Below are 322 nucleotides of genomic sequence, written 5' to 3' on the forward strand. Positions count from 1 at the left end.
TATACAATTTAACATGAGGGACATCAGCTATCATGCTTAAATTTGACAAATGAGTTCAACTTCTATCAGATTTTAGAAAAATACACATATTCCGAAAACATAAAATACATGAAATACAACTGGCATTGAGACATTCATATTTACCCTCTAATTCCAGCTCTTCCACATTCCCTAGAAATTCAAGTAAAGAAGACAATCGATTGAATCTACACATCATCACTTTCGAAATAAATACAACTGCACAATAGTGTAAAAATATTAGAAGGATTGGAAGAAGACTGACTCTGTTCTCGGACGGCCAAGTCTCAAATCACATAAGAGG

General features: G+C 33.5%; 1 long non-coding RNA gene across 1 annotated transcript; it reads right to left on the reverse strand.

The window, feature by feature from the left end:
- Positions 1-23: 23 nt before the first annotated feature.
- LOC106322395 lies at positions 24-322 on the reverse strand. Its single transcript, XR_001266400.1, has 2 exons — positions 284-322; positions 24-171 (listed from the first exon to the last, which is right to left on the reverse strand). It is a non-coding gene; the product is annotated as an uncharacterized LOC106322395 (long non-coding RNA).

This window comes from Brassica oleracea, unplaced genomic scaffold, assembly GCF_000695525.1.
Source record: "Brassica oleracea var. oleracea cultivar TO1000 unplaced genomic scaffold, BOL UnpScaffold21337, whole genome shotgun sequence".
In the NCBI taxonomy this organism is placed as follows: domain Eukaryota; kingdom Viridiplantae; phylum Streptophyta; class Magnoliopsida; order Brassicales; family Brassicaceae; genus Brassica; species Brassica oleracea.